The 27,551-nt window shown below is 43.8% G+C and overlaps 1 protein-coding gene across 2 annotated transcripts in view; it reads right to left on the reverse strand.

The window, feature by feature from the left end:
* The window catches only part of LOC144807916 (uncharacterized), a 503,122-nt gene that overhangs the window by 247,091 nt on the left and 228,480 nt on the right, over positions 1-27,551 (reverse strand). The window lies entirely within an intron of this gene.

Below are 27,551 nucleotides of genomic sequence, written 5' to 3' on the forward strand. Positions count from 1 at the left end.
TCTATTAAAGACACACAAAGAGTACTTGGATTTGCCAATTTCTATAGGCGTTTCATTTCAAAATTTTCTGAAATTGTTACCCCCATTACTCAATTGTTAAAAAAGGGGAAAGTTTTCTCTTGGACTTAGGAGGCTGATCAAGCTTTTTCTTTATTGAAAAAGGCTTTTACTTCTGCTCCAATATTAGTTCATCCTGATCCGGATAGGCCATTTTTTGTGGAAGCAGACGCTTCGCAGACGGCTATTGGTGGTGTGTTGCTTCAAAAGGATTCAAATTCTGGTCATTTACATCCCATTGCTTTTTTTTCCAGGAAGCTATTATTGGCTGAGCAGAACTATACTATTGCTGAACGAGAACTATTAGCGATTAAAGATGTGTTTCAGGAATGGAGACATCATCTTTTGGGGGCTAAACACACTATCACTGTATATTCTGACCATAAAAATTTACAATTTTATTCTACTGTTAAGGCTTTTACTCCTAGACAGATGAGGTGGTTACAATTTTTTAGCGAATTCGATTTTTTGATTATGTATCGGCCTGGTAATAAGCAGTTGTTATCCGATACACTTTCACGATTGGTTTGTGAAAAAGAATCTAGTCCAATTAAAGAACCGCCTAGTATTTTGCCCGTGGAAAAAATATGTGCTGAGATTCATTCTGAAAATTTGTTGAATTCCATTAAGGAGGAGTTGAAATCCTTTAATTCTGAGGAATGGCTTTCTAAGAAAGGGAATTCTATCAGTGAGGGTCTTTTTTATCATTATAATAAATTGTTTGTTCCCACTAAAGTTTTGCAAGATCAGGTTATGCATTGGAATCATGACTTGGCAATGGCTGCACATCCTGGTATTAATAAAACCTTGGATTTATGCCAACGTCATTTTTGGTGGGAAAAGATGATTCCTGTAATTCGGAATTTTGTTAAAACTTGTCCAGTTTGTTCACGACAAAAAGCCTTACATGCAGCTCCTATGGGGTTACTACACCCTATGACTATACCTCCTCAACCGTGGCATACAATTAGTTTAGATTTTATTACGGATCTCCCAAAATCTAATGGTTTCACAGCAGTTCTTGTAGTGGTGGATTTGTTATCTAAAATGGGACATTTTATTCCTTTACCCAAGATTCCGACTGCAGTTGAATTCAGTACGGTGTTTTTATCTAATATTGTTAGACTTCATGGTCTTCCTTCAAAGATTATTTCAGATAGGGGTCCTCAATTTATATCTAAGTTTTGGTCACAACTTAGTAAACAGTTAGGAATTGAGCTAGCTTTGTCCTCTTCTTTTCATCCCCAGACTGATGGTCAAACGGAAAAAGTTAATCAACATTTAGAACAGGAGCTAAGATGTTTGTTATCTACTTCCTCTAGTCCTTGGGATGAAGTTTTACCTTGGGCGGAGTTTTCTTATAATAACACCACTCATTCGGCCTTGGGTTGTTCTCCTTTTTATTTTCTCATGGGGTTACATCCTAGGTCTCTTCCCATTCTTTTACCTGAGGAGCAGCAATCCATGCCAGCAGTTACAGACAGATTAACCTTTTTGATGGATATTCAGGAGAAAGCTAGGAAGCTCTGGATGAAGAGTAAGTTGACTATGAAGAGAACAGCTGATTCTCATCGTAAACCTTCTCCTGAATATCAAGAAGGTCAGTTTGTTTGGTTATCTACTAGAAATATTCAGTTAGAGGGTCCTAGAAAGTTGAAACCTAGATTTATAGGACCTTTTCAGATTAAGAAAATTCTGAATCCTGTGTCTGTGAAATTGATTTTACCTGCTGAATATGCCATCCACCCTGTATTTCATGTATCACTTTTGAAACCTTTTGAGCCTGGTACTCGATTGGATAATCCACCTCCACCTGTGATTATTGGTGATCATGTTGAATATGAAGTCAAATCTATCCTAGATTCAAAAAGGGTGCGGGGTGCTTTGTTCTATTTGGTTGATTGGAAGGGCTATGATCCTTCTGAGAGATCTTGGGAGCCTGAAAGGAATGTTCATGCTCCCAGGCTTGTTAGATCTTTTCATGCCCTACATCCTGAAAAACCTCGACCTGTGAGACGACCTTTGGGGGGAGGAACTGTTAGGGGTATTACCGGTCGTCTCACTTGATTTCTGAGATAATTCTGTAAATATTGTAAATGTTCTGTGAATTCCTAAAGAGTCCTTTAAGGGTTAGGAAATATGAAACTAAAATTGTATCTTGAAAGCGTTCTGTAAATCTATAATTTGATTCTTGTAAGTTAAGCACATTTTTAAATCTTGCATTTGACAATGCTTGTTTATTTGTGGTGTTTTAAGTAACTGTCTAGATTGTGCGCTCAATGGAGAGAGGCGCGTGTGGGCTCTGGTGTTAAGTGACATCAGGAAACGAGCTCGCGCTGAAGGCTCGTGGCCGAGGCTTTAAAAAGGTTTCCCTGCCAACGGCTGACGCTTCGTCTCTCGTTGCTGTCTTGAGGAGCGCAACTGATTCCGAGACGGCGTCGTCGTTGTTCTGATTTATTCCTGTCCCTCTAGTCTGGGCCCTTCTGAGAGTATTTTTGCCCCTTAAATACTGAAGTCCTTTCCCTGTTATTGCGAAAGGTACAATTGCTTCGAGATCTCCTGTGAGATCGCGTGTTCCGCTTCCTTCCGTCTCCCGTCAGCCGGGAGCCCTGGTAAAGGTTTGCTGCGTCAGATGACGGCTGAGGATCTTGAACCACCGAATTCCTTCCCCGCTGAAAAGACAGTAAGGTCTGCTAAATTATTTCTCTAGCGCAAGAACTGATGTGCATCGCGCTAATACAGTGTTCAGTCATCTGTGAATCCAGTGACAAGCAAGTCCGTTTTCAGAGTTGAAGTAGCGAAGCAACCTGTGCTAAGTTAAAACAAGCATTGGCTAAGACAAGAGTTTAGATTAGTAGAAGAGTGACTTTAATGCAGCGCTTGGACAGTAGGATAAGCGCAATAAGGATTTAGTGTCTTCTGAGAACTCTAAGTTTAATTAGCTAAAATGTTAAATCTATAAACAAGACTTGGCAAAGGCAAAAGTTCATAAGGAGGAGATTCCTCTTGACAGACATTGAGTACTGTTTTAGAAATTAAACCAATTCTAGAATTGATCAATTCCTGTTTGGAAACTGGAGAAACTTATGACCTCATTTGTATAGAAAGTAGGATGTTGTTTTTTTTGTTTATTGTCGTCCTAATACAGATTCTCCATTTTCTGATGAAAGCTGAATCAGTAAGGTAGGACTAAGTTTGCAAGTTATAAGTTTTTCCACTAAAACTTATTAACTAACTAACCATTGTGTTAAAGAAGTGTTTAACTAAAGTGATATATTTACTTAATGTGAAACATTTATTTTTTGAAGCCTTGAGTCTGAGTCAGAGCGTAATCAGCTTCAACTAAGTGTGAACAAGGGTCTACAACCTAAACGGTCAGTAGTTGTGAATGTTAAGAATTTCTGGTGAACTAAGTCAGGCAGAAGAGTTAAATGTTTGTTAATATTGTACTGCAGAGTTGCAAAGGATTCTGTTCTGAGTTCACATCAAAAGAAGGATCCTAGACCCGGAACACAGCCAAGAGAGACCACAACGGAAGTTCTTGTTTCTTTAACTGTTGTGAGTCTTCTCTGTCCACTTCCCCTTTCCCTGAGGGAGAAGTTTACTCAGCCAGCGTTAACTTCCTGATTGAGTTGATTGATCCTTGAGGGAGTTGGGAGTTTGCAGCTCAAGAGGAAACGTCAGTAGTGTCTCTCAAGACTTCTCAACAGGTGTCATCTAGGTCCTGGATATCTTTACACCGTGTTAAGTTAGCATGGGCTCATTACCGGTTTAAACGCCATTTTTCCTTTTTTGCAACTTCTGCACACGACACTTAGTTGTTGCTTTAGCTTTCAACCTAGTAGTTCATCGTGGTTTACATGAGAATAATATGTTATTGCTCTACTATCTGCTTTGCTTGTTAAACTATATCTGTACAGCGAGTGCTGAAGTTTCAAGAACAACATGATACAGAATTGTTATGAGGTCTGATCTCCACGACTTCATACTCATAACATAAGTGCAGCTTCTGCCAATTCTGGGCATGAGGCGGGTTTTATATTGCTTTGCCGAACACACATACACAACAGTTGATGCGGTTCACATGAAGAGAGAGCTGGTGTATGCTGATGTGATTCCTTCAAATCTAAGACACTAAAGTATGGGCACGCCCTAAACCAACACAAACAGACCTTCTTAGCAAATAATATAATATGTGTATTAGGGAGGGTGAGATATCAGCAGCCGCGGGCCGTGGAGGGAGTTACGGTGGGGCAGGGAGGCGGGGAGGGGGAGGGGCAGGGTGGAGCCCTCTCAACCCTGCCCCTCCCCCTCCCCGCCTCCCTGCCCCACCGTAACTCCCTCCACGGCCCGTGGCTGCTTATAAGTGTTGCTAACTCTTATTCATTTACAGCATGTTAACATACTGTCACCATTCGCTTTTTATGTACTAGTAACTATGCTGGTAATTTTGCTACTGATAATATGTGTACTTGTATTATCTAAGATACTACGCCTGAGAAGACGGCATTAGTAAATAAACATTTCAAATACACATGTGTTCTTCTTAACTCCATGTTCTGGTTTCTAAGAAATATATAACGACCGACTGTTCATGAGTTCCACGTATCCTGAGGTACTATAAGTTCATATTCTGGATTGTCTAAACATTGAGAGTTTGTTATATCCAATGTGACACTGTACCTAGCTTGCTAAGGAGTTTTTGATTACTAACGTGAGTTTTGGGACACCCTAATTCGCCGAGGTTCCAATCCTCTGTCCACAGTTCTGTGTGACAACAGAAACCCTGCGACAGGGGCACCCCCGACCCTTGCTGGAGCTTCATCACACTTGCGATACAACTCCAGCAATGCGCCACCTTTACGGCACAGATACATCACGCATCTGTGCTGTTTTTGCCCCATGATGCGCCGCATTGTAAATGCAGCACACCATAGGTGACGGAACAGCGGCACAGAATGACTAACACATCCCTGGTGATGCGCCAGTCATCATAAATATATCCCTATGCTTCTTATCTTGTTAGAGATGAACCGCCATATGTATCATCAAAGTTTTTTGCATTTCCTAAATAGTGAACTTTAAGGAATAAATAGCGATTCTTTACCATTCCTAGTTTGCGATGAGCTATTTGCTAATTACAAATTACCCATTCATTTCCTTCATTTCCATAGGGCGGTTGGACTCACTTTTAGCTCGAACGGCTGAATGGATTTCCACGAAACTTGGCAAAATTGTAGGGACTGGTAGCCCGATGTGCCTTTGCTATGTCTCAAGATATATGCTCCAGTGGTTTTTACGAAAATTAACTTTGAAAAATATATATTGGGCTACATTGGCCTATATATATGTTGGAGCCCAAATGTAGCCCGATGTAGCCCAATGAAGCCCAATGAAGCCCAATGTAGCCCAATGTAGCCCAAAGATGGCCGCCAGAGACAAAAAAAACAAATGTAGCCCAAATATCAGCCAGATGTAGCCCAACTATAGCCCAGTGACAGAATGACCAATCAGCTTCGCAAACCTCCGTTACGCGAAGCGGAGCGCTGTTACAGATATATATCTTTTTTTGAACGTTAATTTCTCAAAATCCACTGGAGCACATATATTGAGACCTAGCAAAGGCACATCGGGCTACCAGTCCCTAATATTTTACCAAGTTTCGTGCAAATCCATTCAGCCGTTCGATTATTATTATTATTTTTTTTTTTTGCCCCGCGGGGCCCTTTTAAAACCTCCACATCAAACCTAGGGGGTCAGCGAGGATCTACTATGCCCCCTTATGGTCATTTGCCCCTTCGCTTTGGCCTCCTCTTGTCTCTCGATCCTACCGAGAGACAAGATGGCGGCCGCTACGGACTGTTTTGAATGTTTACAAACGCCGGAGAACCAATCAGCTTCGCTTCACAAAGCTCCGTTGCGCGAAAAGTACGCGTACTGGAGCGCTGCCCGGTCCGCTGTTACAGATATATATCTTTTTTTAAACGTTAATTTCTCAAAATCCACTGTAGCACATATATTGAGACCTACAAAAGGCACATCGGGCTACCAGTCCCTACAATTTTGCCAAGTTTCGTGCAAATCCATTCAGCCGTTCGGGCTAAAAGTGAGGCCAACCGCCCTATGGAAAACTCAATGTTAAAAACACGTTTTGGGACCCCCCTTTTTTCTCGACCCCCCCTGGACGAACCCCCCCCCAATTTTCAGGGGCTGCTCAGAAACAAAATGTGCCATTTTCCTGAAAATTTCAGCCAATTCCGTCCACAAACGCCAAAGTTATTTGACATAGAATTTTCAAAAATCCCATAGAGAAAAAATCCTAACTATATATACCTACTGGCGACCGCTAGTAGGTAATATATATATATATATATATATATTACCTACTGGCGGTCGCCAGTAGGTATATATAGTTAGGATTTTTTCTCTATGGGATGCTCAGAAACAAAATGTGCCATTTTCCTGAAAATTTCAGCCAATTCCGTCCACAAACGCCAAAGTTATTTGACATAGAATTTTCAAAAATCCCATAGAGAAAAAATCCTAACTATATATACCTACTGGCGGTCGCCAGTAGGTATATATAGTTAGGATTTTTTCTCTATGGGATTTTTTAAAATTCTATGTCTAATAACTTTGGCGTTTGTGGACGGAATTGGCAGACATTTTCAGGAAAATGGAACATTTTGTTTCTGAGCAGCCCCTGGAAATTTGGGGGGGGGGTTCGTCAAGGGGGGGCCGAGTAACAAGGGGGGTCCCAAAACGCGTTTTTCCAATGTTAATTTCCATAGGGCGGTTGGCCTCACTTTTAGCCCGAACGGCTGAATGGATTTGCACGAAACTTGGCAAAATTGTAGGGACTGGTAGCCCGATGTGCCTTTGCTAGGTCTCAATATATGTGCTCCAGTGGATTTTGAGAAATTAACGTTCAAAAAAAGATATATATCTGTAACAGCGGACCGGGCAGCGCTCCGGTTCGCGTACTTTTCGCGTTACGGAGCTTTGTGAAGCGAAGCTGATTGGTTCTCCGGCGTCTGTAAACATTCCAAACAGTCCGTAGCGGCCGCCATCTTGTCTCTCGGTAGGATCGAGAGACAAGAGGAGGCCAAAGCGAAGGGGCAAATGACCATAAGGGGGCATAGTAGATCCTCCCTGACCCCCTAGGTTTGATGTGGAGGTTTTAAAAGGGCCCCGCGGGGCAAAAAAAAAAAATAAATATTAATAATCGAACGGCTGAATGGATTTGCACGAAACTTGGCAAAATTGTATGTACTGGTAGCCCGATGTGCCTTTCCTATGTCTCAATATATGTGCTCCAGTGGATTTTGAGAAATTAACGTTCAAAAAAAGATATATATCTGTGACAGCGGACCGGGCAGCGCTCCGCTTTGCGTACTTTTCGCGTTACGGAGCTTTGTGAAGCGAAGCTGATTGGTTCTCCGGCGTCTGTAAACATTCCAAACAGTCCGTAGCGGCCGCCATCTTGTCTCTCGGTAGGATCGAGAGACAAGAGGAGGCCAAAGCGAAGAGGCAAATGACCATAAGGGGGCATAGTAGATCCTCCCTGACCCCCTAGGTTTGATGTGGAGGTTTTAAAAGGGCCCCGCGGGGCAAAAAAAATAAATAAATAATAATAATCGAACGGCTGAATGGATTTGCACGAAACTTGGCAAAATTGTAGGTACTGGTAGCCCGATGTGCCTTTGCTATGTCTCAATATATGTGCTCCAGTGGATTTTGAGAAATTAACGTTCAAAAAAAGATATATATCTGTGACAGCGGACCGGGCAGCGCTCCGCTTTGCGTACTTTTCGCGTTACGGAGCTTTGTGAAGCGAAGCTGATTGGTTCTCCGGCGTCTGTAAACATTCCAAACAGTCCGTAGCGGCCGCCATCTTGTCTCTCGGTAGGATCGAGAGACAAGAGGAGGCCAAAGCGAAGGGGCAAATGACCATAAGGGGGCATAGTAGATCCTCCCTGACCCCCTATGTTTGATGTACCATTTTGCCAAGTTTGGTGTAATTCCGTTCAGCCATTCAGGCTGTAGACGTATCTAAATGTCCTATGGAAAATTGCATGGGGAAAACACATTTGAAAGTGTTGAAATTTAGAACCAATTAAAATGTTACTTTGGTTTTGTATTTGTGTGTGATGAAAGTTAATTGGTTATGTATATATGGGGAAAACACATTTGAAAGTGTTGAAATTTAGAACCAATTAAAATGTTACTTTGGTTTTGTATTTGTGTGTGATGAAAGTTAATTGGTTATGTATATATCTAAAATGAGAGGAAACCACAGCCATTTTGTGATACTACTGTCTGAGGTACATTTGTGAGGTATTTTTGGTGCTCAATTTCTGGTGTTTGATTTACACAGTACTAACGCTTCTCCTACTTTCAAAAAGGTGAGTTGTTAATTTGTAAGGGGAACTATGTTGTACACTTTAAGATAATTTGAAAAATGTTTTCTGTTATTTATTTACAGTCCTTCTGTTATACTAAATACTTGATAAAGTTAGTTTTATATTATGTATTACTAAAAACGATAAATGAAAGTGATTATTTTTTTCTGCAATTTACAGCAAGAAATTTCAAAATAAAATGGATCACAATGAAGAGACCGTGGCAATTTCTTTTGAATTATCCACTACATTTATTGAATTTTGACAGCACCAATAATGAAATATTCTCACAAGGAGGAGATGACTTGAATGATTTTTTTGATCAATCTCTTGACGGCGAATTTATCGAATGTTTGGAGACTATAGAGTTACAAGAATCATCATTGCAGACTTTTCATGAGGAGATTCCTGATGAGATGATTGAAGAGGAAATTCCTGATGAGGACATGTTACTAGTTCTTTCAAATTATGAAAATTCAGAAGAATAAATTTATATTTAGAAATCAAAAATTGTTTGAGACATTATTCATTTTTATTTTTAATTTATGAGGTTGTAGCGAAGTGATTGTAAGGATTTTTGAAAATTCTATGTCTAATAACTTTGGCGTTTGTGGACGGAATTGGCAGAAATTTTCAGGAAAATGGAACATTTTGTTTCTGAGCAGCCCCTGGAAATTTGGGGGGGGGTTCGTCAAGGGGGGGCCGAGAAAAAAGGGGGGTCCCAAAACGCGTTTTTCCAATGTTAATTTCCATAGGGCGGTTGGCCTCACTTTCAGCCCGAACGGCTGAATGGATTTGCACGAAACTTGGCAAAATTGTAGGGACTGGTAGCCCGATGTGCCTTTGCTAGGTCTCAATATATGTGCTCCAGTGGATTTTGAGAAATTAACGTTCAAAAAAAGATATATATCTGTAACAGCGTACCGGATGGTTCTCCGGCGTCTGTAAACATTCCAAACAGTCCGTAGCGGCCGCCATCTTGTCTCTCGGTAGGATCGAGAGACAAGAGGAGGCCAAAGCGAAGGGGCAAATGACCATAAGGGGGCATAGTAGATCCTCCCTGACCCCCTAGGTTTGATGTGGAGGTTTTAAAAGGGCCCCGCAGGCCTGGGGAGCGTACTACAAGGAAACAAGAATGATTGACTTTTAACTTATTGTATGTTTATAGACTTTTTTTTTTCTTTTTTGTCTGCTGAGTGACGTCTCGGCCTATCTCCACGGGATGCAGTCCCTACCATCTCGGCGTTGAAGCCCAGGGGGACCGGTAGTGTGGTAGAGATAACGTCTGTTAACGTTCGATTCGAAGGAAATCAGGAAGTGTTGATAAACATTGTCTGCGCCATCTTGCCTTTTTTCAAATGCCACACTTTTGTCGTGCACGGCAGCCATTTTAGATGCCTTGACCAGACCCACTCTCTGCACGCTGTCGATCCGTAGCATGGCTCCCCACCCTCGCAAGCATCTCCCCCAGGCACTGGTCACCCCCGCTCTCTGTCTTACGCATGGGCAATAAACCTCCCCCCATCTGCGCTGCTCTTCCCTGAGAATCACAATCTGTGCCTGTCCGACACCTCCCTTTCGCCCTATTCACTACCGCACCCTCTGACACTCCTCTTCCTCTGTGTCCGATTGTCCAGGCCGGTCCCAAGCTATCAGCTAGCCCTGCAGATGTAGTTTATGGCCCCAGCTGTAAAGAATCACCCCTCTTCAAAGGAGTTATAGTAGATCAAGGCCCACACCCGATGAGATCCGTCACACCACACGCGTTCCTACTATCTGAAAACCATTCTGTATTGTGATTGGGGAGGGGACCGAGCCTGAAGCGGAAGATTCCAGGGATGCCTCTTTGTACATCAAAGTTTTTACAATTATGTGTCACGTTAAAAATATATAGCACTCCAACAAAGTAGTAGGATTATAAAACTTTAATAACTTATAAATATATACAACAAAACAAAAACAGTAAAAACATTTAAACATTTTTAGGGAAAAAGAAGGAAGTAGCGGTCGGTTGTGCGAATAGTCCCAACGCAGCACAACGTCCAGATTTCTGGACGGCACCCAGGTGATGTTGCCTGGGTGCCGCACTGATTTCGGTATCCGGCGTGGGGCGTCGCGGGGGGTGGGTCATCAGTAGCGGTCTGTTGTGCGAATAGTTCCAAGGCAGCAGAACGATGGCACCAAGGTGATGTCCAGTAAGTTGCCGCCCTCCGAATAACGGCGTGGGGCGCCCCGGGGGGGTGGGGGGGCAGAGGCTGGCATGAACAGGCCTCCCCAGGTGGAAGCACGTCTGCTGTAGTGGGGCGCCCCTTTACCGTTTCAGTTGCCATTCCGTCCGCTTTTGGTCCACTGTGTCAAAATCCGCCATTCAGCTGAGTTGCGCCCACTCTTGCGGTGCAGCGATAGGCGGCTGCCACAGGACTCTCAAAATGGCGGCAGGCTCTTTCCTTTTTGGGCCTGGTCCACTGAAATGGCCCTGGGACACCTTGGAAATCGGACGCTAGTCTGCTAGGTCTTGGACCCCATTCTCGAAAGCGTTCCCTCAGCCTTGAGGATTGTACAAAAGTCTTGGGGGCCCCCGACTCCTGCAGGCTTCCGGTGGGGAGCGGCTGCCATGATTGCTCGCGGAATGACCACGACGGAGCCACGAGATGGTGGTGCTTTCATGCTGACGCCAGCTTCAGTCTGAAACATCCAGAAACAAGGTGGGGCTTTCATCGTTTGGGAAAAAAAAAGTTTTCATCCAATGAAAAGTGTTATTTTTAGGTCATATGATCAAGCCTTCCATCATTAGGAAACCAAAAGTAAAATGAACCAATGAAAAGTTTTATAAACAAGTCACATGACCTGTCATGCGGCATAGGGTATAAAAAGCGTAGAAAATCCGTTGGCACGTGAGGCAGCGTCAGTAGCGGACCGATGTGCGAATAGGCCGAAGGCAGCACAATGCGCCAAGATCCGGATGGCACCGAGGTTGTGTTTAGCAAGTTGCCGCACTGGTGTGGCCATCGTACAATGCTGAAAGTGGGCGTGGGGCGCCCCGTTGGCCTGTGAGGTGGCGTCAGTAGCGGACCGATGTCCGAATGGGGCCAAAGGCAGCGCAACGCGCCAAGATCCAGATGGCACCGAGGTGGTGTCATAGTTGAGAGTTCTGAGCAGCGGTTGTAACACTGTCTGAAGCTTATTTGCAGCTGCTGCAGCTTCACTACGTGCCAAGATTCGGATGGCACCGAGGTGGTGTCTAGCAAGTTGCCGCACTGGTGTGGCCATCCTATAATGCTGAAAGTCGGCGTGGGGCGCCTCGTTGGCCTGTGAGTTCGCGTCAGTAGCGGACTGATGTGCGAATAGGCCGAAGGCAGCACAACGCGCCAAGATCCGGATGGCACCGAGGTGGTGTCTAGCAAGTTGCCGCACTGGTGTGGCCATCCTACAATGCTGAAAGTCGGCGTGGGGCGCCCCGTTGGCCTGTGAGGTGGCGTCAGTAGCGGACCGATGTGCGAATGGGGCCAAAGGCAGCGCAACGCGCCAAGATCCGGATGGCACCGAGGTGGTGTCTAGCAAGCTATGCAGCTGAGTTGCGTGCGCACTTGCGGCGAATAGGTCGAAGGCAGCACAACAATGTTTTCTGAATAGAAGACACCACAAGGCGCTGAGATTCGGTTGGCACCGAGGTGGTGTCTAGTAAGTTGCCGCATTGGTGTGGCCATCCTACAATCCTGCTCCGAATAACGGCGTGGGGTGCCCGAAGGGGGGGGGGAGGCGGCGTGAACGGGCCTTGCCAGGTGGAGGCTCGTCTGCTGTAGTGGGGCGCCCCTTTACCGTTTCAGTTGCCATTCAGCTGATTTTCTGCCGCTCTTGATGCTACAGCGACAGGCGGCTGCAACAGGACTCTCAAAATGGCAGCCTGTCCTTTGGATTTGGGCCTGGTCCACTAAAATGGCCCTGGGACACCTTAGAACTCGGACGCTCAAATTTTTTTTCCTTTCCTCTACATGCAAAAAAGGTAAATTCCCGGTACGTTACACTCTTCATCTGCCACGATGTACTCTCCAGAGGAACCGAAAAAAAATATAGTTATGGTAACTATACCATGCATCGTCATATGGAGAGGTGGCACCGATTAATTATAGTGCTGCATAAAAGAGAGATTTGGAGGAGAACCCCCGACCTGCCAGTACATTCATCAAAGAACTGGCACTGACAGCATCAGAGGCAAGGGAAACGGTCCCAAATATTTAGAAGAACTTTGGAAAGATTAAAATGACATGTTTAGATTGTGGCAAATTAATTTCATGTGGACAGATGAGTGTTACTCTAATAAATACAGCATATGAACATCATCATAGTCGATGGTTGGTAGAGACATTTTGACTATATCCTGGACCTGCCCGTCCTCGCCCAAAATGGCGCCGGAATAAATGGGACTCGTAACTCGTTGTTGTGTACTGGTTGCAGAACCTTGAAATCACGAGATACGTATGCAGTTTTGAAGCACATGGCGGGCGGGGACGAGAATTGATTGAATATTTCGACATCCCTATTGATATTAAGTTCTGATGTGTTATTGATTACTGTACTATTGAAAGTTCGAATTAACGTCACCCATGGTACTTGCCCGCAAATGTATATCTAGATAATTTTATTGTAACTGGCCCTGTCGTATTTTAATTATAAAATGTACGTCCACCGATTCCGCAACTGTTAGACACCTTAGTTCTTGCAACCTAATGGCCCGCCCGTTACGTTCCTCTACAGTGTAAATGTCTACTCATCATATACGATTATAGTTTGCTCCGTGGCCGGCCCACGTGGTTATAGGCCCGTATTTGTATACTGACATTTTCACAATAAAGGTTTTTAAAAGAAAACATGGTAGTAGTATATACATTGGTAAAGTTTTTAATAATAGTCACTGTTTTAGAATCAGTAAAAGGCAAGTGAAATAAAGAATTCGAATTACATGAAGGGTAAAAGGTATAATACGCAGGAACGCAGTAAAGATAAATGGTCAAGAGTTGTTGTGTTTTCTACTCCTGCAACATAAAGTGATCGATAAGAATCTGATATTCTGGCGTATCGGCGACTAAGACAGCAGGCCGACCCTCTTTTGCTCAACGGCTCCGTCATGGGACGAAGAAACGCCCTTTTTCTCGAAAAAGGAATATATTTTACTTGCAGGACAGTTGTAAATTTTCTGGGAAAGTACATCAGCCTGGAACATTATAACATATGTTTAAGAAAAAATAATGTTCGAAAGTAATAAAAAGCGTAATTTTTAGGTCATATGACCAAGCCTTTCATCATTAGAATAAGAAAAGTAAAATGAACCAATGAAAAGTTTTATTAACAAGTTACATGATCTGTTATGCTTACGTTACGCGCTGCGCGCCGGATCACTTCCGGATGCGCTAACGCGGCACGTCATATGACGCATTACGCGACAACGCAGGTCCAGAATATAGTCAAAATGTCTCCACCAACCAGCGGTCGGAACACAACCCCTTTCAGCAGGCTAAATAGTTCTGTTAAATGACAACAGAAGGGACAGGCAACAAGAACCATCAGTCAAAGAGGGGAGGGCAAGTTCTTCTCTACCGGGTCACGTTGGGGCGCTACCGGAACTGATCGAATTGGTAGTCTACAGAGTTTCTGGATGTTTCAGACTGAAGCTGGCGTTAGCATGAGAGCACCACCATTTCGTAGCTCCGTCGTGGCCATTCCACGAGCAATCATGCTAGCCGCTCCCCACCAGAAGCCTGCGGGAGTCGGGGGCCCCCAAGACTTTTGTAGAATCTTCAAGGCTGAGGGGACGCTTTCGAGAATGGAGCCCAAGCTCTAGCAGACAAGAGTCCGAGTTCCAAGGTGTCGCAGGGCCATTTTAGTGGACCACGCCCAAATCTGAAGAGCCGGCCGCCATTTTGAGAGTCCTGTGGCAGCCGCCTATCGCTGCACCGCAAGAGCGGGAGCAACTCAACTACATGGTGAGCGAGACGTTGTAGTCGAAAGAGCGGGCGGTAAACAGCTGAATAGCGGAAGAGGCACAGTGTAGCAAAAGCGGGCGGAATGGCAACTGAAATGGTAAAGGGGCGCCCCACTACAGCGTGTCTTTAGGTGAAACGGATTGTGGGACAAGTTCAAGAATGGAAGAGTTACCAAAAGGCAAAAAGTTCCGCTTGATCCCGGGAGCCGGCCACCTATGTCGGGGGCGATCTCAGGCCACACCAGGAGAACACGACTTGGGGAGGGGGCCGGAGCCAAGCGCCCCGTCCGTGTCCGCGCCATCACACCGTCCCTCGGGGGCCTCCGTTAAGCGGTTCAGGGTGGCACCGCATCACATTGTTTACAAATGCAGTAACGTACTCAAACAGCCCCCACTTACTTTTAGAATAGTGAAGATGAAGCAAGTGCAAATAGGCTTCAGACAGTGTTACAAGCACTCTTCAAAACTTTGAATCATCAGAGTGCATGAGTTTCATGCTCGATCGATTGAGCTAGCCGGATCGGGCAACAAAAAGTTTAAAATAATTATGTAAATAGTTGTTTAATAAAATGTTTTACCCTGTTACTTTGCTGGTGTGTTGTATATATTTGCATAGAGTTTATCGTTATTTTGGGCGGGGTGGGTGGCGGAGCCGAGCTGTCTTGCAGCCATCATGGTGTGGAGTTCAGTTCATCTCACTAGTTTCGTATTTGTCATGAGGGGTTGTTCCTAATGTTTCTATTTTAGCGAGGTCAAAAAGAGATCCCATTAGTGGCCTACTGATTTTGCTCGATTCCTTTTGTTTTTTTACACGATTTTTCGCTATCTGCAAAGACTAAACAGAGTATTGCGACTCTGTGCTTGTTTGTAAATAGAGAATGAACCAAAGAGAACCAATTCTAAAACAGTAAATGCTTGGATAACAATCAATCAAATGGAGAGAGAAGCAGGCACGACGGATTACAACGGGGGCAAAGGCCTGCGTTAACTACCCTTCACTATCTGCAAAGAGAGAGTACTCCTAATAGAAATGAGGGGGGGGGGCAGCATTCAAAGCAGATCAGTGTGCATAAACACGAAAAATTCTTACCACGTACTTGACATTCGACAGCTTATGATATTTGCTATTAAAAAACCATTGAAATTCACTGAAAAAACCATAGGTTATAGACCATATATAGTTAGGAATTAGCATTTACAAAACCTTGAAAATTCACTGAAAAAACCATAGGTTATAGACCATATATAGTTAGGAATTAGCATTTAAAAACCCTTTTTTTACTCACACAAAACCATTGAAATTCCATATATAGTTAGTAGTACTAACTATATATCGCGCACCCGCAATCCACTGCTGATCATGTCACATATTACATCATTCATGACATGGTCAGTGACATCACTGATGACATCACTGATGACATCTCAAATGACATCACTGATGACATCACTGATGACATCTCAAATGACATCACTGATGACATCACTGATGACATCTCAAATGACATCACTGATGACATCACTGATGACATCTCATTTGACATTACTGATCACATCACTGATGACATCATTCATGTGATAATACGATGAACCTCTTCAGACTCTAATATAACCTTAGATACACTCAGCGTAAACAGACACTCACAGACTGTCACTCATCCATGGAGTTACTTACACACCTAGTCAGTCATGCAAAGAATCAATCACACCTCCATTTCCTCAACTATACAGTTATACACACCTTACTTATTCAAACATATACTAACACATATTTACTCTCTTTTACAATCCCTGATACAAGTTCACAATCATCCATACAGCCACTCACACATTCACTGGCTCTTATGCACAGTTATTTATATATGCCAACTCTCACATGTACTGTGTTTTACATATGTACTTACTTTGACATGTAGCACTGAGATATCCATTCACTCACCAATGCACAGAGTCATACACCTCCCAGCCACCCACACACACACTCAGTCTCCCATACAAATACTTGAGCAACCAATCAATAACCCATATACTTACTCATATAGCTACTGATGAACACATGCAGCAGTTTACAGAACAACAAACATAATGATGCACAAATTAACACAGTTCAGTCACTAACCCATGCACTCAGTGAGACACATTTAACCACTCATACAGTCAGTCATGCACCTACTAAATCCTTCATCCAGACACTTCTACATCCACTCATTCTTCAATATGTAAGACATATTTTAACTTTACAGAAATACACAGTCACTGGATGTTGTCATCAGTGATGTCATCAGTGATGTCATTTGAGATGTCATCAGTGATGTCATCAGTGATGTCATTTGAGATGTCATCAGTGATGTCATCAGTGATGTCATTTGAGATGTCATCAGTGATGTCATCAGTGATGTCACTGACCATGTCATGAATGATGTAATATGTGACATGATCAGCAGTGGATTGCGGGTGCGCGATATATAGTTAGTACTACTAACTATATATGGAATTTCAATGGTTTTGTGTGAGTAAAAAAAGGTTTTTTAAATGCTAATTCCTAACTATATATGGTCTATAACCTATGGTTTTTTCAGTGAATATATATATATATATATATATATATATATATATATATATATATATATATTACCTACTGGCGGTCGCCAGTAGGTATATATAGTTAGGATTTTTTCTCTATGGGTTTTTTGAAAATTCTATGTCTAATAACTTTGGCGTTTGTGGACGGAATTGGCTGAAATTTTCATTAAAATGGCACATTTTGTTTCTGAGCAGCCCTTGAAAATTTGGGGGGGGTTCGTCCAGTGGGGGCCGAGAAAAAAGGGGGGTCCCAAAACGTGTTTTTAACATTGAGTTTTCCATAGGGCGGTTGGCCTCACTTTTAGCCCGAACGGCTGAATGGATTTGCACGAAACTTGGCAAAATTGTAGGGACTGGTAGCCCGATGTGCCTTTTGTAGGTCTCAATATATGTGCTCCAGTGGATTTTGAGAAATTAACGTTTAAAAAAAGATATATATCTGTAAGCGCGGACCAGGCAGCGCACTGGTTCGCGGACTTTTCGCGCAACGGAGCTTTGTGAAGCGAAGCTGATTGGTTCTCCGGCGTCTGTCAACATTCCAAACAGTCTGTAGCGGCCGCCATCTTGTCTCTCGGTAGGATCGAGAGACAAGAGGAGGTCAAAACAAAGGGGGAAATAACTATAAGGGGGCATAGTAGATCCTCGCTGACCCCCTAGGTTTGATGTGGAGGTTTTAAAAGGGCCCCGCGGGGCAAAAAAAAAAAATAATAATAATAATCGAACGGCTGAATGGATTTGCACGAAACTTGGCAAAATTGTAGGGACTGGTAGCCCGATGTGCCTTTGCTAGGTCTCAATATATGTGCTTCAGTGGATTTTGAGAAATTAACGTTCAAAAAAAGATATATATCTGTAACAGCGCACCGCTTCGCGTACTTTTCGCGTTACGGAGCTTTGCGAAGCGAAGCTGATTGGCTCTCCGGTGTCTGTAAACATTCCAAACAGTACGTAGCGGCCGCCATCTTGTCTCTCGGTAGGATCGAGAGACAAGAGGAGGCCAAAGCGAAGGGGCAAATGACCATAAGGGGGCATAGTAGATCCTCGCTGACCCCCTAGGTTTGATGTGGAGGTTTTAAAAGGGCCCCGCGGGGCAAAAAAAAAAATAATAATAATAATCGAACGGCTGAATGGATTTGCACGAAACTTGGTAAAATATTAGGGACTGGTAGCCCGATGTGCCTTTGCTATGTCTCAATATATGTACTTCAGTGCATTTTGAGAAATTAACGTTCAAAAACAAGATATATATCTGTAACAGCGCTCCGCGGAGATAAAATTATATCTGTATTACCTAGGTGTTGCTAACACCAGTTAGCGACGGCTAGTAGGAGATAGCGACCATCTTGGGTCCCACTTTGCATGTGAGTGATATTTATCACTAATGACATGCAAAGTGGGCATGCCAAGATGTTAGCGACTGGAAACAGTCACTAACATCGCTATCTCCTATTATCAACTTTTGGAAATATTCGAGATAAGCGCGAATATCTCCAAAAAGTAACAGCTGCCCTGAGCAGTTCTTAGCCATGTTATCCAATGGGAGGTGGATAACATGGCTAAGAGCATTAGCTCGGTAATGCATGAATATCGCGGAGTTTTCAGCGATATTAATGCATTGCGCTCGTTTTTTATCGTATTTGCGATAAACCTTGATAATAGCAAGGTTTATCTGCGATAATTTCTGACGGTAAAAAAATCTTTGCAATGCATCGTTAGGGATAAATATCGCTTAACTTTGGTAATATGCCCCAACGTCTGTTAACGTTCGATTCGAAGGAAATCAGGAATTGTTGAAAAACATTGTGTGCGCCATCTTGTCTTTTTTCAAATGCCACACTTTTGTCGTGCACGGCAGCCATTTTAGATGCCTTGACCATACCCACTCTGTGCACGCTGTCGATCCTTAGCATGGCTCCCCACCCTCGCAAGCATCTCACCCAGGCAGTGGTCACCCCCGCTCTCTGTCTTATGCATGGGTAATAAACCTCCCCCCATCTGCGCTGCTCTTCCCTGAGAATCACACCCTGTGCCCGCCCGACACCTCCCTTTCGCCCTATTCACTACCGCACCCTCTGACACTCCTTTTCCTCTGTGTCCGATTGTCCAGGCCGGTCCTAGGCTATCAGCTAGCCCTGCAGATGTAGTTTATGGCCACAGCTGTAAAGAATCACCCCTCTTCAAAGGAGTTATAGTAGATCAAGGCCCACACTCGATGAGATCCGTCACAGCAGAAGCGTTGCTATTATCTGAAAACCATCCTGTATTGTGATTGGGGAGGGGACCGAGCGTGAAGCGGAAGATTCCAGGGATGACTCTTTGTACATCAAAGTTTTTACAATTATGTGTCACATTAAAAATATATAGCACTCCGACAAAGTAGTAAGATTATAAAACTTTAATAATTTATAAATATATACAAGAAAACAAAAATAGTAATAACATATAAACATTTTTAGAGAAAAACAACGAAGTAGCGGTCGGCTGTGCGAATAGTCCCAACGCAGCACAACGTCCAGATTTCCGGCGTGGGCCGTCGCGGGGGGTGGGTCATCAGTAGCAAACTGTTGTGCGAATAGTTCCAAGGCAGCAGAACGCGCCGAAATCTAGATGACACGAAAGTGATGTCTAGTAAGTTGCCACCCAGCAAATAACGGCGTGGGGCGTCGCGGGGGGTGGGTCATCAGTAGCAAACTGTTGTGCGAATAGTTCCAAGGCAGCAGAACGATGGCACCAAGGTGATGTCCAGTAAGTTGCCGCACTGGTTTTGGTATCCTACAATGCTGCTCCGAATAACGGCGTGGAGCGCCCCGGGGGAGGCGGCGTGAACGGGCCTCTCCAGGTGGAGTCTCATCTGTTTTAGTGGGGCGCCCCTTTACCGTTTCAGTTGCCATTCCGTCCGCTTTTGGTCCACTGTGTCAAAATCCGCCATTCAGCTGAGTTGCGCCCACTCTTGCGGTGCAGCGATAGGCGGCTGCCACAGGACTCTCAAAATGGCGGCAGGCTCTTTCCTTTTTGGGCGTGGTCCACTGAAATGGCCCTGGGACACCTTGGAAATCGGACGCTTGTCTGCTAGGTCTTGGACCCCATTCTCGAAAGCGTCCCCTCCGCCTTGAGAATTCATCAAAAGTTTTGGGGGCCCCGACTCCTGCAGGCTTCTGGTGGGGAGCGGCTGCCATGATTGCTCGCGGAATGACCACGACGGAGCTACGAGATGGTGGTGCTCTCATGGTGACGCCAGTTTAGTCTGAAACATCCAGAAACAAGGTGGGGCTTTCATCGTTTGGGGGAAAAAAAAAGTTTTCATCCAATGAAAAGTGTTGTTTTTAGGTCATATGATCAAGCCTTCCATCATTAGGAAACCAAAAGTAAAATGAACCAATGAAAAGTTTTATAAACAAGTCACATGACCTGTTATGCGGCATAGGGTATAAAATGCGGAGAAAATACGTTGGCACGTGAGGCGGCGTCAGTAGCGGACCGATGTGCGAATAGGCCGAAGGCAATACAACGCGCCAAGATCCGGATGGCACCGAGGTGGTGTCATAGTTGAGAGTTCTGAGCAGCGGTTGTAACACTGTCTGAAGCTTATTTGCAGCTGCTGCAGCTTCACTACGCGCCAAGATCCGGATGGCACCGAGGTGGTGTGTAGCAAGTTGCCGCACTGGTGTGGCCATCCTACAATGCTGAAAGTCGGCGTGGGGCGCCCCGTTGGCCTGTGAGTTTGCGTCAGTAGCGGACCGATGTGCGAATAGGCCGAAGGCAGCACAACGCGCCAAGATCCGGATGGCACCGAGGTGGTGTCTAGTAAGTTGTCGCACTTCTGTGGCCATCCTACAATGTTGAAAGTCGGCGTGGGGCGCCCCGTTGGCCTGTGAGATGGTGTCAGTAGCGGACTGATGTGTGAATGGGGCCAAAGGCAGCGCAACAATATTTTCTACTATATTTCCGGAGTAGAAGACACCACAAGGCGCTGAGATGCCAAGATCCGGATGGCACCGAGGTGGTGTGTAGCAAGTTGCCGCACTGGTGTGGCCATCCTACAATGCTGAAAGTCGGCGTGGGGCGCCCCGTTGGCCTGTGAGATGGCGTCAGTAGCGGACCGATGTGCGAATAGGCCGAAGGCAGCACAACAATATTTTCTGACTGACACCACAAGGCGCTGAGATGCCAAGATCCGGATGGCACCGAGGTGATGTCTAAGTTGCGGACTGATGTGCGAATGGGGCCAAAGGCAGCGTAACAATATTTTTTGTATGGAAGATACCACTAGGCGTTGAGATGCCAAGATTCGGATGGCACTGAGGTGATGTCTAGCAAGTTGGTGTGGTCATCCTACAATGCTGAAACTCGGCGTGGGTCGCCCCATTAGCCTGTGAGATGGCGTCAGTAGCGGACCGATGTGCGAATAGGCCGAAGGCAGCACAACGCGCCAAGATCCGGATGTCACCGTGGTGGTTTCATAGTTGAGAGGCACTTCATCTGCAGTGGGGCGCCGAGATCCGGATGGCACCGAGGTGATGTCTAGCAAGTTGCTGTACTGGTGTGGTTATTCTACAATGCTGAAAGTCGGCGTGGGGCGCCCCATTAGCCTGTGAGATGGCGTCAGTAGCGGACTGATGTGCGAATGGGGCCAAAGGCAGCGCAACAATATTTTCTGACGAGAAGACACCAAAAGGTGCTGACATTCCAAGATCCGGATGGCACCGAGGTGGTGTCTAAGTTGCGGACTGATGTGCGAATGGGGCCAAAGGCAGCGTAACAATATTTTTTGTATGGAAGATACCACTAGGCGTTGAGATGCCAAGATTCGGATGGCACTGAGGTGATGTCTAGCAAGTTGCTGTACTGGTGTGGTCATCCTACAATGCTGAAACTCGGCGTGGGTCGCCCCATTAGCCTGTGAGATGGCGTCAGTAGCGGACCGATGTGCGAATAGGCCGAAGGCAGCACAACGCGCCAAGATCCGGATGTCACCGTGGTGATTTCATAGTTGAGAGGCACTTCATCTGCAGTGGGGCGCCGAGATCCGGATGGCACCGAGGTGATGTCTAGCAAGTTGCTGTACTGGTGTGGTCATCCTACAATGCTGAAACTCGGCGTGGGTCGCCCCATTAGCCTGTGAGATGGCGTCAGTAGCGGACCGATGTGCGAATAGGCCGAAGGCAGCACAACGCGCCAAGATCCGGATGTCACCGTGGTGGTTTCATAGTTGAGAGGCACTTCATCTGCAGTGGGGCGCCGAGATCCGGATGGCACCGAGGTGATGTCTAGCAAGTTGCTGTACTTGTGTGGTCATCCTACAATGCTGAAACTCGGCGTGGGTCGCCCCATTAGCCTGTGAGATGGCTGTTCTTTGGATTTGGGCCTGGTCCACCAAAATGGCCCTGGGACACCTTAGAACTCGGACGCTCGATTTTTTTTTCCTTTCCTGTACATGCAAAAAAAGGTAAATGCCCGGTACGTTACACGCTTCATCTGCCACGATGAACTCTCCAGAGGAACCGAAAAAAAATATAGTTGTGGTAACTATACCATGCATCGTCATATGGAGAGGTGGCACCAATTAATTATAGTGCTGCATAAAAGAGAGATTTGGAGGAGAACCCCTGACCTGCTAGTACATTCATCAAAGAAGTGGCACTGAGAGCTTCAGAGGCAAGGGAAACGGTCCCAAATATTTAGAAGAACTTTGGAAAGATTAAAATGACATGTTTAGATTGTGGCAAATTAATTTCATGTGGACAGATGAGTGTTACTCTAATAAATACAGCATATGAAGATCATCATAGTCGATGGTTGGTAGAGACATTTTGACTATATCCTGGACCTGCCCGTCCTCGCCCAAAATGGCGCCAGAATAAATGGGACTCGTAACTCCTTGTTGTGTACTGGTTGCAGAACCTTGAAATCACGAGATACGTATGCAGTTTTGAAGCACATGGCGGGCGGGGACGAGAATTGATTGAATATTTCGACATCCCTATTGATATTAAGTTCTGATGTGTTATTGATTACTGTACTGTTGAAAGTTCGAATTAACGTCACCCATGGTACTTGCCCGCAAATGTATATCTAGATAATTTTATTGTAACTGGCCCTGTCGTATTTTAATTATAAAATGTACGTCCACCGATTCCGTAACTGTTAGACACCTTAGTTCTTGCAACCTAATGGCCCGCCTGTTACGTTCCTCTACAGTGTAAATGTCTATTCATCATATACGATTACAGTTTGCTCTGTGGCAGGCCCACGTGGTTATAGGCTCGTATTTGTATAATGAAATTTTCTCAATAAAGGTTTTTAAAAGAAAACATGGTAGTAGTATATACATTGGTAAAGTTTTTAATAATAGTGACTGTTTTAGAATCATTAAAAGGCAAGTGAAATAAAGCAGACCAATTACATGAAGGGTAAAAGGTATAATACGAAGGAACGCAGTAAAGATAAATGGTCAAGGGCTGTTGTGTTTTCTATTCCTGCAACATAAAGTGATCGATAAGAATCTCATATTCAGGCGTATCGGCGACTAAGACAGCAGGTCGACCCTCTTTTGCTCAACGGCTCCGTCATGGGACGAAGAAACGCTCTTTTTCTCGAAAAAAGAATATATTTTACTTGCAGGACAGTTGTAAAATTTCCGGGAAAGTACATTAGCCTGGAACATTATAACATATATTTAAGAAAAAATAATGTTCGGAAGTAATGAAAAGCGTAATTTTTAGGTCATATGACCAAGCCTTTCATCATTACAATAAGAAAAGTAAAATGAACCAATGAAAAGTTTTATTAACAAGTCACATGACTTGTTATGCTTACGTTACGCGCTGCGCGCCCCGGATGACTTCCGGATGCGCTAACGCGGCGCGTCATATGACGCATTACGCGACAACGCAGGTACAGAATATAGTCAAAATGTCTCCACCAACCAGCGGTCGGAACACAACCCCTTTCAGCAGGCTAAATAGTTCTGTTAAATGACAACAGAAGGGACAGGCAACAAGAACCATCAGTCAAAGAGGGGAGAGCTAGTTCTTCTCTACCGGGTTACATTGGGGCGCTACCGGAACTGATCGAATTGGTAGTCTACAGTGTTTCTGGATGTTTCAGACTAAAGCTGGGGTTAGCATGAGAGCAGCACCATTTCGTAGCTCCGTCGTGGTCATTCCGCAACCAATCATGGCAGCCGTTCTTTATCGTTATTTTGGGCGGGGTGGGTGGCGGAGCCGAGTTGTTTTGCAGCCATCATTGTGTGGAGTTCAGTTCATCTCACTAGTTTTGTATTTGTCATGAGGGGTTGTTCCTAATGTTTCTATTTTAGCGAGGTCAAAAAGAGATCCCATTAGTGGCCTACTGATTTTGCTCGATTCCTTTTCTTTTTTTTTTACACGATTTTTCGTTATCTGCAAAGACTGAACAGAGTATTGCGACTCTGTGTTTGTTTGTAAATAGAGAATGAACCAAAGAGAACTAATTCTAAAACAGTAAATACTTGGATAACAATCAATCAAATGGAGAGAGAAGCAGGCACGACGGATTACAATGGGGGCAAAGACCTGCGTTAACTACCTTTCACTATCTGCAAAGAGAGAGTACTCCTAATAGAAATGAGGGGGGGGGGGCACCATTCAAAGCAGATCAGTGTGCATAAACACGAAAATGTTTTCACTTACCACGTACTTGACATTCGACAGCTTATGATATTTGCTATTAAAAAACCATTGAAATTCACTGAAAAAACCATAGGTTATAGACCATATATAGTTAGGAATTAGCATTTACAAAACCTTGAAAATTCACTGAAAAAACCATAGGTTATAGACCATATATAGTTAGGAATTAGCATTTAAAAAACCTTATTTTACTCACACAAAACCATTGAAATTCCATATATAGTTAGTTGCACTAACTATATATCGCGCACCTGCAATCCACTGCTGATCATGTCACATATTACATCATTCATGACATGGTCAGTGACATCACTGATGACATCACTGATGACATCTCAAATGACATCACTGATGACATCACTGATGACAACATCCAGTGACTGTATGTTTCTGTAAAGTTAAAATATATCTTACATATTGAAGAATGAGTGGATGTATAAGTGTCTGGATGAAGGATTTAGTAGGTGCGTGACTGACTGTATGAGTGAGTGATTAAATGTGTCTCACTGAATGCATGGGTTAGTGACTAAACTGTCTTAATTTGTGCATCATTATGTCTGTTGTTCTGTAAACTGCTGCATGTGTTGATCATTAGCTATACGAGAGGCTATATGTGTTATTAATTGCTTGCCCAAGTATTTCTATGGGAGATTGAGTTTGTGTGGGGGTGGCTGGAAGGTGTGTGACTCTATGCATAGATGTGTGAACAGTTTATTCACTAGGTGTATGAGTTCAAGAGTGCATGTGGAAACAGCTACATGGGCAGTTGACTGTGTGCATGAGTGTATTGATGAGTGAATGGATATCTCAATGCTACATGTCATAGTAAGTACATATGTAAAACACAGTACATGTGAGAGTTGGCATATATAAATAACTGTGCATGAGAGCCACCGAATGAGTGAGTGGTTGTATCGATCATTGTGAACTTGTATCAGGGATTGTATAAGAGAGTAAATATGTGTTAGTATATGTTTCAATAAGTAAGGTGTGTTTAACTGTATAGTTGAAGAAATGGAGATGAGATTGTTTCTTTGCATGACTGACTGGGTGTGTGAGTAACTCCATGGATGAGTGGAAGTGTGTGAGTGTCTGTATACACTGAGTGTATCTAAGGTTATATTAGAGTCTGAAGAGGTTTATCGTATTAGCACAAGAATGATGTCAAATGAGATGTCATCAGTGATGTCATCAGTGATGTCATTTGAGATGTCATCAGTGATGTCATCAGTGATGTCACTGACCATGTCATGAATGATGTAATATGTGACATGATCAGCAGTGGATTGCAGGTGCGCGATATATAGTTAGTGCAACTAACTATATATGGAATTTCAATGGTTTTGTGTGAGTAAAATAAGGTTTTTTAAATGCTAATTCCTAACTATATATGGTCTATAACCTATGGTTTTTTCAGTGAATATATATATAAATATAACATTTCTATGGCAAAATGAAACCCCTCATTTTGTTCCTTTTCAAATTAAATGTATTAAGTGTTACCACTTTATTCCAATCAAGATGACTTCAGGTGTGCCATACTTTTGTCATAAGTAAGACTGTTAGCGTTCTAGTTGTTCTTTAGAACACTCTGGGACATTCTGTCATTGGGCTATAGTTGGGCTACATCTGGCTGATATTTGGGCTACATTTGGGCCCTTTTGTCTCTGGTGGCCATCTTGGGAGACTGCATATCAGAATTTTTTTAATGAAATATAAGAGGATTTGAGAAGTCACTCAAAATGTGCCCTAATTTTTCTTTCTTCAGCACTAATCATAATTTCTATGGCAAAATGAACCCCCTCATTTTGTTCCTTTGCAAATTAAATGTTTTAAGTGTTAACACTTTATTTCAATCAAGATGACTTCAGGTGTGCCATACTTTTGTCATAAGTAAGACTGTTAGCGCTCTAGTTGTTCTTTAGAACACTCTGGGACATTCTGTCATTGGGCTATAGTTGGGCTACATCTGGCTGATATTTGGGCTACATTTGTTTTTTTTTGTCTCTGGTTGCCATCTTTGGGCTACATTGGGCTACATTGGGCTACATTGGGCTACATTTGGGCTCTAACATATATATAGCCCAATGTAGCCCAATATATATTTTTTCAAAGTTAATTTTCGTAAAAGCCACTGGAGCATATATCTTGAGACATAGCAAAGGCACATCGGGGTACCAGTCCCTACAATTTTGCCAAGTTTGGTGGAAATCCATTCAGCCGTTCGGGCTAAAAGTGAGTCCAACCGCCCTATAGAAATTAACATGGGGAAAACACGTTTTGGAACCCCCCTTTTATCTCGGCCCCCCCCTTGACAGATCCGCCCGAAACTTTCAGGGAAGGAGCAGAGCGCAGCGAGGCAAAGTTAAAGAAAATTACAGGCAGATCCCACATTTGGCGCCAAAGTTATTCCCAATAGAATGTTGCGGATTTCCTATGGAAAACGATCCTAACTATAACTACCTACTGGCGACCGCCTGTAGGTAATATATATGTATATATATATATATATATATATATATATATATACATATATATTACCTACTGGCGGTCGCCAGTAGGTATATATAGTTAGGATTTTTTTGAATAGGGATTTCTGAAAATTCTATGTTGAATAACTTTGCCGTTGATGGACGGAATTGGCTGAAATTTTCAGGAAAATGGCACATTTTGTTTCTGATCGTCCCCTGAAAGTGTGGGGGGGTTTGTCAAGCGGGGGCCAAGAAAAAAGGGGGGGTCCCAAAATGTGTTTTTAACATTGAGATTTCCATAGGGCGGTTGGACTCACTTTTAGCTCGAACGGCTGTATGGATTTCTATGAAACTTGGCAAAATTGTAGAGACTGTTTGCCCGATGTGC

This window comes from Lissotriton helveticus, chromosome 1_2, assembly GCF_964261635.1.
Source record: "Lissotriton helveticus chromosome 1_2, aLisHel1.1, whole genome shotgun sequence".
Classification (NCBI taxonomy): Eukaryota; Metazoa; Chordata; class Amphibia; order Caudata; family Salamandridae; genus Lissotriton; species Lissotriton helveticus.